Consider the following 15000-nt stretch of genomic DNA (forward strand, 5'->3'; position numbering starts at 1 on the left):
ACACACACACACACACACACACACACACACACACTCACGCATACACACAAACATTTCAGTTCATCAGTATGGTCTTGAAAACTTCAGCAAAGAAATACGATATTTCTGTCTCTCTCACAAAAAAAAAGAAAGAAAAATAAAGAAGGAGGAAAAAAAGGGAGATCATATCGATTCTAGACCAGGAAAGTGAGTGTGTCAGGTTTTGATGGTTGTTGTGGAACCAAAAAAAGTACTCCAGATGACGTGCCATTTGACTGCAGCATATATCGACCTTAATAATCCCCCCCCCCCCCCCCCTAGAAAGTCATGAATGCGCGTTGATTTTCAGCATTCACTAACTGCTCCGTTCGGGTCAGTATACCTACCATCTATGTAAGTATGTGAACAGGCCTTTTTCCCCTACACACAGTATGCCTATCACCTATGTAAGTATGTGAACATGCCTTTTTCCCCTGACACACAGTATTTGTATTTCTTTTTATCACAACAGATTTCTCTGTGTGAAATTCGGGCTGCTCTTCCCAGGGAGAGCGCGTCGCTACACTACGGCGCCACCCTTTTTTTTTTTTGTGTGTGTGTGTATTTTTTCCTGCGTGCAGTTCATTTGTTTTTCCTATCGAAGTGGATTTTTCTACAGAATTTTTCCAGGACCAACCCTTTGGTTGCCGTGGGTTCTTTTACGTGCGCTAAGTGCATGCTGCACATGGGACCTCGGTTTATCGTCTCATCCGAATGACTAGCGTCCAGACCACCACTCAAGGTCTAATGGAGGGGGAGAAAAATAACGGCGGTTGAGCCGTGATTCGAACCAGCGCGCCCGGATTCTCTCGCTTCCTAGGCGGACGTTTTACCTCTAGGCCATCACTCCATTCTATCACCTATGTAAGTATGTGGGCAGGACTCTCTTTTTCCTGATATCGATTTGATAATTCGCTTCACGATAATCATCACCATTTTCTATGTCGTCATCCTCGCAATGGTACTTACCAGGCTTAAGCATTTCAGTGGCGACAGAAAAAACAACAACAACATGATAACGTATCATTCCTCTCCATGATGGTAAGCTGCGGTAGAAAAGTGGGCATAATTTTCTAGCCGGGGGAGTTGAATTTTCAGTGTGGAGCCACTTACTGGACGACACTGTCAATCCCAATAACCACTGACTCCTGTCAAGATTTCATTCACCCATGCTGCACTCGTTAATGTATTTGCATTATCTGCAACAATTATTTCCATCCATAACTGCAACTGCTGTTGTTTCAAATTTGGGTTATGATTTTTTTTTTAGGAGAGATTATGTCACATGATACGTATGCATTCTTTTTCTGTTTTATATATTTAATTCCATGCTTACTTAGGCTTAGCATAACATACAGAAGGAAGGCGGCAGAATGGTTAAGACATAATTTCACCAGAGTACAACTCCTTTGTTGCCATGGGTTCTTTTTTCAGTGCGTCAAGTGCATGCTACCACACGGGACCTCGGTTTAACGTCTCCCGAACGACCAGACGCTCAGTTCGATTTTCCGCTTCAATTTGGGAGAAAGGGCGAGAGCGGGATTCGAACCCTGGCCCTCACGGACTCGATCTGTACTAGCAGATGAGGGTTTTAACCATTCTGCCCCCTTCCACCCTTACACTACAGAACGCCAAACAAAGGAGACAGTAGCATGAAATATCAGGAGGGGAAAAATTATAGGAAATAAGCCGGTAACAAACAAACAGAAAAACAAACACACAAAAATCCTCCACATTTGACATTTGTATTTGTACTTGTATTTTGTATTTTTATTTCTTTTTATCACAACAGATTTCTCTGTGTGAAATTCGGGCTGAGAGCGCCACCCCTTTTTTTTTTTTTTTGTATTTCTTCCTGCATGCAGTTTCATTTTGTTTTTCCTATCGAAGTGGATTTTTCTGCAGAATTTTGCCAGGAACAACCATTTTGTTGCCGTGGGTTATTTTACGTGCGCTAAGTGCATGCTGCACACAGGACCTCGCTTTATCGTCTCATCCGAATGACTAGCATTCCAGACTACCACCCAAGGTTTAGTGGAGGGGGAGAAAATATCGGCGGTTGAGCCGTGATTCGAACCAGCGCGCTCAGATTCTCTCGCTTCCTAGGCGGACGCGTTACCTCTAGGCCATGTTGTATATATGAACAGAATCAAGGAAATACCCAAAGACTGCTGGGCAAAGAACAAGTCATTGGAACTTAGGACTTAGAGAGAGAGAGAGAGTCATCACCATCACCAGCGCGCTCAGATTCTCTCTCGCTACTTATGCGGACGCGTTACCTCTGGGCCATCACTCCACTCTGACCTACTATGTCAGTGGGAACGCCATTATACTGTTCCCTTTGCCTGGTTCTCATTTCCAGCGCCTGAAAGTCAACACATCGAACCATTCCGCCCCGCTGAAACAAAAAAGGTGATCAGCGTTCGTCTATCACGTGACATCAGAGCGCGTGGGTTCCTGTCACGTGACGCAGATCTGTGACAGACCGTTCACGTGACTTGCACGCGCAGAGAGCAAGATTGGCTTTCCTTTTCTGTCAACGATCTTGACTCGGTGTGTGTGTGTGTGTGTGTGTGTGTGTGTGTGTGTGTGTGTGTGTGTGTGTGTGTGTGTGCGTGTGTGTGTGTGTGTGTGTGTGTGTGTGCGTATGTGTGTGTGTGTGTGCGTATGTGTGTGTGTGTGTGTGTGTGTGTGTGTGTGTGTGTGTGCGTGTGTGTGTGTGTGTGCGTGTGCGTGCGTGTGCGTGCCCAAGTGTGTTCTTTCTTTAATTTAACGTCTTTTCACTTTGAGTGCGAGTCTGTGTTTGCGTGTGCGTGTGCGTGTGTGTGTGTGTGTGTGTGTGTGTGTGTGTGTGTGTGTGTGTGTGTGTGTGTGCGTATGTGTGTGTGTGTGTGTGTGCGTGTGTGTGCGTGTGCGTGCTCGAGTGTGTTCTTTCTTTAATTTAACGTCTTTTCACTTTGAGTGCGAGTCTGTGTTTGCGTGTGCGTGTGTGTGTGTGTGTGTGTGTGATGACCAAAGAGTAACGACCTGTCGGTCCTTCCCCCCTTGAGGTCAACCTGTCATAAGCCATAGCGTTGTGTCGATGAGCCACCATGAATGAAAACAATACCTAAAGCTATTAAACAAGGTCTGGGATTCCTAAGGCGTACTGAAGTAGCTGTCAGCAGACCGATAGGGCTTTCACCCCCCATTCTGATGTCCATTGTGCCAATTAACCCTTTCTTCACTGTCGGCCCATCAACTTCTCTGCACTCAAGCGGCACCATCAGACAACCTCCTCACCTCGTGACGTCTGCCGCAAGATGGCTTCTGTCTGAGAAGGGATCAGCTTTTTTTAAGGGGTTTATCTCCTCCTCCTCCCCCTGACCCTTCTTCCCACTCCTCTCTTCACACACACACACACACACACACACAGAGGCGCGCGCGCGCACGCACACACACACACACACACACACACACAGAGGCGCGCGCGCACGCACACACTCACACACTATACAAACACAAAACAAACAAAAAACCAACAACAACAACACAAACGCATGCACGCACGGACACACACACACACACACACACACACATGTGCACACACAAGACTACTTAGCGATGGAGAGAGAGAGAGGAGGGGGAGAGCGAGAGAGAGAGGGAGAAAGAGAGAGATAAATGGAGAGGGACTGAGAGAGGGAGAGAGAGGTAGGGACAAGACAGACAGACAGAAAGAGAGAGACAGAGACAGAGAGACAGAGACAGAGCAGTTACATGAAAGATCGCTTTCAGCCCGTTCTGACTCTTCTGGTGAATTCATCGCCATATCGGAACAAACCGCCTTCATCCAACGTCTCCAGCCAAGCTCCCCCCCCCCCCCACACACACACACCCCGCCCCCCTCTTCCTGTCAGACGTCCACACTGCTGTCACTGTGAACAGCGCTGCCCTGATCGTCAGCCATTTCTTCCTCCATTGTCTTCTTTGCTCTGTTCTCCATGTTGTATCGTATTGTTCGTATCGTATCGTATTGTTCGTATCGTATCGTATTGTTCGTATCGTATCGCACTGCATTGTTGTGTTGTGTTGTGTTGCGTTGCGTTGCGTCGTATCGTATCGTACTGTATCGCATCGTATCGTATTGTTTTGTATTGGTCGTATCGTACCGCATTGTATCGTATCGTATCGTATCGTATCGTATCGCATCGCATCGTATCGTATCGCATTGCATCGTATCGTATCGTATCGCACTGTATCGTATCGTATCGCACTGTATCGTATCGTATCGTATCGCATTGTATTGTACTGTTCGTATCGTATCGCACTGCATCGTATCGTATCGCATCGCATTGTATTGTATTGTTCATATCGCATTGTATCGTATCGTATCGTATCGCATTGTTCATATTGTATTGCATTGCACTCTATTGCATTACTCTTTTTTTTCCACCGTGGACTTCTCAGTGTGAAATTCGGGCTACTCTTCCAACCAAGGACAGCGTGTCGCTTCATTCACTGAGATCACCACCATTTTTCTTCTCATTTTTCCTGCCTGCAATTTCTTCTGTTTCTTTCTTTTTTTTCATATCGAAGTGGATTTTTCTACACAATTTTGCCAGGGACAACCCTTTTGTTGCCGTTGGTTCTTTTACGTGCGCTAAGTGCATGCTGCGCACGGGACCTCGGTTTATCGTCTCACCCGAATAATTAGCGTCCTGACCACCACTAGTGCTTTAGTGAAGGGGGAGAAAATACTGGCGACTATGGGATGAGAACCTGTGAGCTCAGATTCTCTCGCTTCCTAAGCAGAGTCGTTACCACTGGGCCAAAGTATCACTGCAACCATGGCCATCCTACACTCCCTGGAAACGAACATTCTTCTTCTTCTTTTTGGGCTGCAACTCCCACGTTCACTCGTGTGTACACCCGTGGGCTTTTACCTGTATGACCGTTTTTACCCCGCGATGTAGGCAGCCATTTTCCATTTTCGGGGGTGTGCATTCCGGGTATGTTCTGTTTCTGTAACTCTCCGAACGAACGCTGGCATGGATTTCCGGATCCTTAACGTGTGTATTTTGATCTGCTTGTGTATACACACGAAGAGGGTTCAGGCACTTGCAGGTCTGCATATATACGTTGACCTGGGAGATCGGGAAAAAACCTCCACCCTTTACCCACCAGGCGCCGTTACCGAGATTGGAACCCGGGACCATCAGATTGAAAGTCCAACGCTTTAACTCACTCAGAACGGCCAGTCACACAGACCCCTCGGATGTCCAGTGGGTGCCTGAATGACCCAACCTTTAGCTTCCGTCGTCAGAATTGTGGTATTCTTTGTCAACATTCACCTCTTCAGTATAAGAGCCTTCCGCTTGAAATATTTTGATGATGGTAATTGGGGTGAAACGCTGTTAACGTCGTCTCTTTCGCCGTTCGTATGGAGAGAGTTAACCACTCAGCTACTGCGTCCGTCAAAAAAAGAAGAAGAAGAAAAATGACACCAGAAGAACCGACCCCCCCCCCCCCCAAAAAAAAACAACAGCAAAAAAAAAAAAAAAAAAAAACAAAAAAAAAACACCCACTCTCTTCACGCCGCTTCACTGACAGCGGTGTTTGTGGAGCAGGGAAGGAACTGGAGAGTTTCAGTTTCAGTTTCAGTTTCAGTCGCTCAAGGAGGCGTCACTGCGTTCGGACAAAAATCCATATACGCTACACCACATCTGCCAAGCAGATGCCTGACCAGAGCGTAACCCAACGCGCTTAGTCAGGCCTTGAGAAAAAAAAGTAAATAAATAATGGATAAATACATTAAAAAAAAAAACGAAACTACTACTAATAATATGTATAAGGCGCAAAAACTTGATGAAGTCAACTATAGCGTTAAAAAAGGAAGAAAAAAAGTAACAATAATAATAATAATGATAATAATAATAATAAATAAATAAAAAAAATAAAATAAAATAAACAAATAAAAAAAGACAACAATGATGATGAATAAAAGACTGGAGAAACAGGATGAAGACTAGCCCTTCTCAGACAGACACTCTGGATCGGCAGACCCACAGTCTGGCGGAGATAGCGGCGTCAGGCCTAGAAAGTGGACAGTGGTGTTGGGGTGGGGAGGCCTGTGGTGGAACGGATTGCGACAGGGTTGGGTAGGGAAGCTGGGTGGATTGTGTGGGGGTGGTTGGTGAGAAAGGGTGTTGAGAAATGGGGTGTTGGTGGTGGTGGGTGTGATAGGGTTGATGAGAAAGGGTGTTGGTGGTGGATGTGATAGGGTTGATGAGAAAGGGTGTTGGTGGTGGATGTGATAGGGTTGATGAGACAGGGTGTTGGTGGTGGGTGTGATAGGGTTGATGAGACAGGGTGTTGGTGGTGGATGTGATAGGGTTGATGAGACAGGGTGTTGGTGGGGGTGTGATAGGGTTGATGAGAAAGAGTGTTGGTGGTGGGTGTGATAGGGTTGACGAGACAGGGTGTTGGTGGTGGATGTGATAGGGTTGATGAGAAAGAGTGTTGGTGGTGGATGTGATAGGGTTGAGAAAGGGTGTTGGTGGTGGATGTGATAGGGTTGATGAGAAAGAGTGTTGGTGGTGGGTGTGATAGGGTTGACGAGACAGGGTGTTGGTGGTGGATGTGATAGGGTTGATGAGAAAGGGTGTTGGTGGTGGATGTGATAGGGTTGATGAGACAGGGTGTTGGTGGTGGTGTGATAGGGTTGATGAGAAAGTGTGTTGGTGGTGGATGTGATAGGGTTGATGAGACAGGGTGTTGGTGGTGGGTGTGATAGGGTTGATGAGAAAGAGTGTTGGTGGTGGGTGTGATAGGGTTGACGAGACAGGGTGTTGGTGGTGGATGTGATAGGGTTGATGAGAAAGAGTGTTGGTGGTGGATGTGATAGGGTTGATGAGACAGGGTGTTGGTGGTGGATGTGATAGGGTTGATGAGAAAGAGTGTTGGTGGTGGATGTGATAGGGTTGACGAGACAGGGTGTTGGTGGTGGATGTGATAGGGTTGATGAGACAGGGTGTTGGTGGTGGATGTGATAGGGTTGAGACAGGGTGTTGGTGGTGGGTGTGATAGGGTTGAGACAGGGTGTTGGTGGTGGATGTGATAGGGTTGATGAGAAAGAGTGTTGGTGGTGGGTGTGATAGGGTTGGTGAGACAGGGTGTTGGTGGTGGATGTGATAGGGTTGATGAGAAAGAGTGTTGGTGGTGGGTGTGATAGGGTTGATGAGACAGGGTGTTGGTGGTGGATGTGATAGGGTTGATGAGAAAGAGTGTTGGTGGTGGGTGTGATAGGGTTGACGAGACAGGGTGTTGGTGGTGGATGTGATAGGGTTGATGAGACAGGGTGTTGTTGGTGGATGTGATAGGGTTGATGAGAAAGGGTGTTGGTGGTGGATGTGATAGGGTTGATGAGAAAGGGTGTTGGTGGTGGATGTGATAGGGCTGATGAGACAGGGTGATGAGAAATCTGGATGTTGGTGGTGGATGTGATAGGGTTGATGAGAAAGGGTGTTGAGAAATGAGATGTGGAGGGGGAAAGAGAAGAAGAATTCCTCTGCTCTGATACCTGGCACTAATGTGTGAGTGGGGATTCTGTAGTCATCATAAAACCCAGACTTCATCGACCGTTCCTTCAAGTTGATAGATGTGAAAGGAATGACAGTCATTTGAAATATACTGTGGTGGATGGTTCGGGCAAGGAAGAGAAAGGATTTCGTGTCATTCTCCCTTCAGTTGAGCGGTATAATTCAACTGGTCTTTGCTCAGCCTGAAATACTCTTCAACTGAAAGCCCAACTGGAAAGAAATACTCTTTAACTTACAGACCAACAAGAAATAGCCAATAAGTCAAAGCTCGACAGGAAATGCCCAATTCCGTCATTCAGTGTGTGTGTGCGTGTGTGTGTGTGTGTGTGTGTGTGTGTGTGTGTGTGTGTGTGTTCGTTTTTTAAATTTTTTTTTATCACAACAGATTTCTCTGTGTGAAATTCGGGCTGTTCTCCCCAGGGAGAGCGCGTTGCTACACTACAGCACCACCCATTTTTTGTATTTTTTTTTCCTGCGTGCAGTTTTATTTGTTTTTCCTATCGAAGTGGATTTTTCTACAGAATTTTGCCAGGAACAACCCCCTTTTGTTGCCGTGGGTTCTTTTACGTGCACTAAGTGCATGCTGCAAATGGGACCTCGGTTTATCGTCTCATCCGAACGACTAGCGTCCAGACCACCACTCAAGGTCTAGTGGAGGGGGAGAAAATGTCAGCGGCTGAGCCGTGATTTGAACCAGCGCGCTCAGATTCTCTCGCTTCCTAGGCGGACGCGTTATCTCTAGGCCATCACTCCACGCGCGTGTGTGTGTGTGTGTGTGTGTGTGTGTGTGTGTGTGTGTGTGTGTAAAAGAGAACAACAACATCATCAAAAAGTGTCAGGTGTGACACATAACTGTAGTGTGGGGAGTCTTGTGAAGTGAAATGTGACAGGATTGATAGAACAGGGATAGGGGAATTGGGTTGAACTTGGTTCAGTGGTTCATCGAGGGGGGTGGTGGTTGTGGGGTCTTTATGGTCTGCTGACTGGCATTCCGTGTGAGTGGGTACAATCAAGTCTTTTTTTCTTCTTTTTTTAAAATGAAAATAAAAGAAGTTCAAATTTAATTTATCGCACCATGTAGTAAATCGATCTGAAACAATTCACCGTGGTATTGCTACGTATCAAGACAGACAATGGTGTTAGCTTTTTCTGTGCCTCTGTGTGTGTGTGTGTGTGTGTGTGTGTGTGTGTGTGTGTGTGTGTGTGTGTGTGTGTGTGTGTGTGTGTGTGTGCGCCTCTCACTCCTCTCTCTCTCTCTCAGCCACTCTTCCCCCCTTCTCTCTCTCTCTCTCAGCCACTCCCTCCACCCCCCTTCTCTCTCTCTCTCAAAGCTGTACCGTGCAAGGAATGTTCCTTCATACATCTATTTACAATACACATTCTGTTTTCCTTCTCGCATTTGTTTTCTGACTTCCTTTTCATAGTTTCTTTCCTACCCTAAGGAAATACAATTCGCTCCATCTTTTATCCATTCAATCATTCATTCACTCACTCACTCATCATATCTCCCTCTGTCTGGGTATGTCAGTCTTTTGTCTGTCTGTCTGTCTGTCTGTCTGTCTGTCTCTCTCTCTGCCACAGGTATCTGGTTAACTAACTATACTAAAAAGACAGGTGCGTGGATGGCATCAACATGTACATATAACATTAAGCACACACACACACACACACACACACACTGAAATACATAGATACTACGAGAAGTAAATAGATAAACAAAGCAATGAATAACACATACACACACACACACACACACACACACAAAACACACACAAGCACGCATATACATATTGACACACACATGAACCACACACACACACACACACACACACACGCACACACATACGCACGCGCAGATACTCACACATACTCTCTCTTTCTCTCTCTCTCTCTCACACACACACACACAAACACACACAGATACTCACACACACACACACAAACACACACACAGATACTCACACACACACACACACAAACACACACACACACACACTGTCACACACACACACCAAGGCGATCCCTCCTGTCCACAACAACACCTCCCCTCCTTCCCCTCCCCCCACCCCCGCCCCCCTAAGTCCCTGCATCTACACTGGTGTCGCCCTCATAAAAGCGCTGTTCGTTGCCAGTGAAAATAACGGGCACTTTACACTTCGTCCTGCATGGCCAATGGTTGGTCTGAGGCTGCACCGTTAATACTCTGGTGGCTGGCTGGCTGAAATTAATTAATCAGATTGACCTCTCTTTCTGCGAGTGTCTCTTTCCCTGTCTGTCTGTGTCTGACTCTGTTTTGTCTGTTGATCTGCCTCTCTCTCTCACATTCTCTTCAAACCCTCTCTCTGTCTGTCTGTCTGTCTGTATGTCACACACACACACACACACACACACACACACACACACGCGAACACATTCTCTCTGTCTCTCTTTCACATTCTCTCTGTCTCTCTGTCTCTCTCACACATTCTCTGTCTCACATACACACATTCTCTCTCTCTCTCTGTCTCTCTCTCTCTCACACACATTATCTGTCTGTCTCTCTCTTTCACACATTCTCTGTCTCTCTCACACACACACGTTCTGTCTCTCTCTCACACACACACACATTCTCTCTCTCTCTCTCTCTCTCACACACACACATTCTGTCTGTCTCTCTCTCACACACACATTCTCTCTGTCTCTCTCTCCGTCTGTCATTCTCTCTCTGTCTCTCTCTCACATTCTCTCTGTCTCTCTCACATTCTCTATCTCTCTCTCACACATTCTCTCTCTCTCTCTTTGTGTCTCTCTCTCTCACACATTGTCTGTCTCTCTCTTTCACACATTCTCTGTCTCTCTCACACACACACGTTCTGTCTCTCTCTTTCACACATTCTCTGTCTCTCTCTCAAACACACACATTCTCTCTCTCTCTCTCACACATTCTCTCTGTCTGTCTGTCTCTCTCTCTCACATTCTCTCTGTCTGTCTCTCTCTCACATTCTCTCCGTCTATCTGTCTGTCTGTCATTCTCTCTCTCTCTCTCTCTCGCACACACATTCTCTCTGTCTCTCTCTCACATTCTCTCTGTCTCTCTTTCTGTCTCTCTCTGTATCTCTGTCTCTGTCTCACACATTCTCTCTGTGTCTCTCACATTCTCTCTGTCTCTCTCTCTCGCTCTCACATTCTCTCTCTCTCTCTCTGTCTCTCTCTCTCTCTGACCCCTCTTTCCCCCACGCTATCAAGCCATTAGCGTTACTCCGCTGTGACGTGTAACAAGCGTAACACATTACAGTTAACAGAACCGCTACACGTTTTTTCCATCCCAATGGCTGGAAGGGGAAGACCCTCAGCATCTATATTAACCTGACCAGACAGTGCTGATAGATCTGAAATGACAACCTCCTGCATAATCAGCAACCATATAAATGGAGTGATGGCCTAGAGGTAACGCGTCCGCCTAGGAAGCGAGAGAATCTGAGCGCGCTGGTTCAAATCACGGCTCAGCCGCCGATATTTTCTCCTCCTCCACTAGACCTGGAGTGGTGGTCTGGACGCTAGTCATTCGGATGAGACGATAAACCGAGGTCCCGTGTGCAGCATGCACTTAGCGCACGTAAAAGAACCCACGGCAGCAAAAGTGTTGTTCCTGGCAAAATTCTGTAGTAAAATCCACTGCGATAGGAAAAACAAATAAAACTGCACGCAGGAAAAAATACAAAAAAATGGGGCGCTGTAGTGTAGCGGGTCTCCCTGGGGAGAGCAGCCCGAATTTCACACAGAGAAATCTGTTGTGATAAAAAGAAATACAAATACAAATACAAATAAATGCTTATTTCGATTTTTAACGTGGCACTCCACGCAGGAATTAAAAAAAAAAGAGTAAAAAATAAAAAATAAAAAAATAAAAGAGAGAAAAAAAAAGGAAAAAAAGCACCCTCGTTTATTTCCAGTTCAAGAACTTAACTAGCACTATGTATCCTTTCTCTTATATCTTGAAATATTGACCTTGTAAGATGCTGCAGGTAGTCATTTTATTCACTAAGGTTTTGATGCCAACTGAAATACATGCGCCCTTAAAGATGCATACATCCTGTAGGTGAACAACGGCTTCATACAATCTCATTCACGTGAGCTACTCTCCTGGTTGCATGCGAGAGAAACTGGGTCAATCCAGGATTTCCACGCCATGACTGAATATGGTATGTGGTGTCGTCTGGATTCTCAGAATATTCCAGTCCATGGATACATATAACAGGAAAATAAAGTATCGTCATTTTCCTAATCTATTGCAAAACGGTTTTTTCTTCATCTTTTTTTCGTGGTTGTAGCGTCTGTGTATCAAGTTGTCTATACGTCCAATAATGTGTATGTAAATTTAAAGACAACGGCTCAACACTCGGCTTATATCACAGACTGACAAGTTTACATTTGGGCCAACAGCAAGGTGAGAGCTGTATTATCAGTGGTTTCTCCAGTCAATGGGAAATCATTTACAGCTTAGTCTTTTGTGAAGGACTATGACTCTCAAACTAGGAGGCAAAACTGCACTGGCTCTTAGTGCTGCAAACTTAGGGGCTGGTTGGCCTTTGGGAACTACCCCAACGCCGACTGTCAAAAAACCCCTCTTGTCCGAGACAGTGGGGATGTAACTTGGGCAAGACACTCCCCGCTATAATCAAATTATTGCCCAAACAGTTGGAACAGCAGTTGCCTCCTCTGCTGTTCTGATGGTCATAGTCGGACACGACTATCACATACATATATATATGAATCCAAAGGCAGCTCAATGTGCTTCCAGACAGAAGTCGGAAGCCTTAACCATATGCATCACCGTTATCACCAGCTGACATCTACAGCATTGAATATCCCCCCATTCATCTCATCTCAACAGGCGATCTAACCACTGTTATCAACACACTGTCAAAACTTTATCAACAGACTGTCGTAACTTTATCAACAGACTCATAACTTTTTCAAACCACATCTCTACCCAGTTCTAGGAACCACTTTCCCACGCTTTCCTATCACTGTCATTATCAATCACCTCCATTCTATGTGATTATTTTCCAGTTATATATAATCTGCATGTCTCTCTTGCAGGAAGGATATATCATTCACAAGCTTGACTTCAACACACACACACACCACACACACACACACACACACAGAGTATATTTTCAGCCTCTGTTCTGTGGCAAGGTCTAGCCATTTTAGCTAAAAACTTTCGACGCTTGTACTGAAAGTCTTTAACTTAAACTGCACTAACTATCTCAACGTCATTTTCAGCCAGCAGTTTGGTATCAACCCAGAAAATATGCCAACGTTCAAACTATGCGGCCTAGTTGTGGAATCATTACATCACTTTTGTTTTGATGGAGAGTCTTCCATGCCATAACCTGGATATCACTCCGGCACCGTTCATCCCCCACCCCCCCTTCCACATAATCATAAAGTCTTCTGTTATACCCTCACGTCCCTGTTTGACGTATTTCTGATGCAACCTCACCTCAGGCCCGTAACTACAAAGTAGTCGTTGGGGGAAGCCTGAGGACCGCAGACGCAACCTCCCTTCTCCATCTGTCTCTGTCGGCAGCCGCCGGCAGCAGCTCACGTGTGTGGAGTCCGGTCCATTGTTTGATGTTCTCATTCCAGTTCTTCCGCTGTCTTCCTCTTCTTCTCCCGCCCTCGATGGTGCCTTGCATGATTGTTTTGGACAAGCTGGTGTGTCGAGTGTTGTGTCCAAACCATATCAGCTTGCGTCTCTTCACAGTTGAAAGGAGAGGTTCCTGAGGTCCAGCAAGGTTCTCAATTCTGCTCCGTACATGTTCATTGGTCCTGTGCTCGATCCAGGGAATTTGAAGGAGCTTCCTCAGGCATTTGTTCCCGAAGGCCTGGATCTCTGATGCAACGTCTGCCGATATCAAAATATATATTGCAGCTCTTCTTCCTATCCCCCCCCCCACCCCCACCCCCACCCCCCGGTACTCCACTCTGTAGAAAATCGCACCACATTCAGTTACTTTGCAGTACTCTTTGCAAGAGTTATTCGGAATTCTTCCTTGGTAAAAAAAAAAGTCCAAACGATGTTGAGTTAACAACCCAAACTATCAGACCAGGTCTTTTTTTTTTGTCTTTTTTTTTCAGCTCTGCTTTCAACCTGCACTGTTTGCCGTCCTAGAAAAGAATCGAGCACAATAACACGTCTCCTTGTGTGTGTCGAGATTTCTGCCTCAGTACAGTCCCTGAGGGTGTGTCTGACCTAATGCAGGAAAGGGGGGAGGGGCAGGGGGGTGGCTTCATCTCGACAACCTCTTTGCTGGTTTCCTGATGGGCCAGTCTTCTGTTGACAGTCCAGACCACCACCACCACCCACCACCCATCACCACCATCACCATCACCACCAGTGCCGTGCAGTTCCCCTTTGCAAAGTGAGGGTAGAGGCGAAAACATGTGATTTTCTGGTCCTCCGAGGGAAAATCAGTGGCACGGTTTCTAACACTTCTGTTATCAATGGAAGAGGTCCGGTTTTCGTTCTGGGTCAGCACGTTTCTTGTGTGTGTGTGTGTGTGTGTGTGTGTGTGTGTGTGTGTGTGTGTGTGTGTGTGTGTGTGTGTGTGTGTGTGTGTGTGTGTGTGTGTGTGCGCTTATGTGTGCGTGAAAGTGTGTGTGTGTGTGTGTGTGTGTGTGTGTGTGTGTGTGTGTGTGCGTGCGTGTGTGTGCGTTGCAGTGTGTGTGTGTGTGTGTGTGTGTGTGTGTGTGTGTGTGTGTGTGTGTGTGTGTGTGGTATGACTGTGTTTGGGATGGTCAATTCTTCTTGGAGAGGGAATCTTTCTGCGAGAATGTCCACATTGCTTTGAGATATAGTTTTCAAAATCTATGGAGACATGCTCTAGAGGCGAGTAGCAAATGTTTGTTTTATCGAAATTTCAAAAGTGGATTTGGTAGAGAAAAATATATGTCAAATGCCTGATAATTATGTTATCAGCTTCTTCAGATTTCGAAGTAGTAATCATAAGCTGGAAATAGAAACAGGGAGACACAAAGGCATACCACGAGAGTTACGGTTTTGTAAGGTTTGTAACATGTCTGTGATTGGTGATGAGTTTCATTTTATAATGGAATGTCCCAGTTATGATCAGTTACGAAACAGATATGTTCCTAAAAAATATTTGTCTCCAAAATCGGTTTTTAATTTTTGTAATATGCTCAAAGGAGGCAAAAAATTCATTTTCACTGTAAGTAAGATGATTAGATTTGCAAATGTTGCCTAGTTATACTTTTGGAGTTAAAAGACATTTGTGTTTTCTCAACTTTTATGTGACATTGTTGTGTATTTGGAAAGGTTTGTTCTGTGCACGAAAAGATTATTTTGCAGTAATCCTCCATACTCCAATAGGAGTGAAAGGATAATTAAAACTTGAAA

The sequence above is a fragment of the Babylonia areolata genome, chromosome 9, assembly GCF_041734735.1.
Source record: "Babylonia areolata isolate BAREFJ2019XMU chromosome 9, ASM4173473v1, whole genome shotgun sequence".
NCBI classification, from domain to species: Eukaryota; Metazoa; Mollusca; class Gastropoda; order Neogastropoda; family Buccinidae; genus Babylonia; species Babylonia areolata.